The sequence below is a fragment of the Vigna radiata genome, unplaced genomic scaffold (assembly GCF_000741045.1).
Source record: "Vigna radiata var. radiata cultivar VC1973A unplaced genomic scaffold, Vradiata_ver6 scaffold_133, whole genome shotgun sequence".
NCBI lineage: Eukaryota > Viridiplantae > Streptophyta > Magnoliopsida > Fabales > Fabaceae > Vigna > Vigna radiata.
Window position 1 is genome coordinate 581,994 of NW_014543257.1, and position 1,119 is coordinate 583,112.

Below are 1,119 nucleotides of genomic sequence, written 5' to 3' on the forward strand. Positions count from 1 at the left end.
TAGATTGAAGAATCTAGGGGGCATGGCGCCCATCTTTTTACCAATACAAAGCATATGCTGGAACTGAAATACTTCATTGAAAAATAGGTGAAGGGAAATAACATTGTTCGTAAATGTAAACAATAAATTCAACTGTAGTAAAATTTAAGATGAGTCGCATTCCATGTGTTGGGAACGTTCGTTCCGTCAAGATGTTCCAGGCGGTATGCTCCATTCTTCAAATCGTCTGAGATGCGAAAGGGTCCCTCCCATTTGTCGGCGAGCTTCCCGTGCGTTCTTTCTTTCCGTGCATCTCCTCTTTTGCGCCAAACTAGGTCTCCCTCGGCAAAGTTACGTGGTTTAACTTTGGAGTTGTAGCGCCGAGTGATAAGTCTTTTCTGGGCTGCATTTTTGACTAAGGCCGCTTCACGCCGTTCGGGCAAGGTGTCTAGGTTTACCTTCAACTGTTGGTCATTAATAGTCATATCTTGTATATTACGTCGCAAGGAGGGCTCTCCGACTTCGACCGGTAACATGGCGTCCGTTCCATATGTAAGATTGAACGGGGTTTCTCCTGTAGCTCCGTGCGGTGTACAGCGGTAGGCCCACAATACCTCTGGTAATTCTTCAACCCATAAACCTTTCGCCTGTCCTAGTCGTTTCTTCAATTCTGCAATGATGACTTTGTTAGCGGCCTCTGCTTGACCGTTTGTCTGAGGATGCTCTACCGAGCTAGTAACATGTTTGATGCCAAACCCTTGGAGGAAATCTTCTAGCGTGTGGTCTATGAATTGCCGACCGTTATCCGTGATAATTTTTTGTGGAATGCCGAATCTGCAAATTAAGTGCCAAATGAAGCTCTGCACCTTCTTGGCGGTAATCGTGGCGAGGGCCTCCGCTTCTATCCATTTGGTAAAATAATCAACCGCTACAAGGAGATATTTTCGTTGTCCGCTTCCGACCGGCAGGGGACCGGCGATGTCCATCCCCCACTGAGCAAAGGGCCATGGGGGAATGATTCCCATAAGTTCTGACGGAGGGATTCGGCTATCTTGTCCGTGAGCTTGGCAAGAGATGCATCTTCTCACGAAATCTGCGCAGTCTCTGTCAATGGTGGGCCAATAGAAGCCAGCTCGTAAT

General features: G+C 47.4%; 1 protein-coding gene across 5 annotated transcripts in view; it reads right to left on the bottom strand.

Moving 5' to 3' along the window:
* Positions 1 to 1,119, bottom strand: part of LOC106753463 (serine carboxypeptidase-like 11) — a 31,168-nt gene that overhangs the window by 23,058 nt on the left and 6,991 nt on the right. The gene's annotated exons all lie outside the window — the stretch shown is intronic.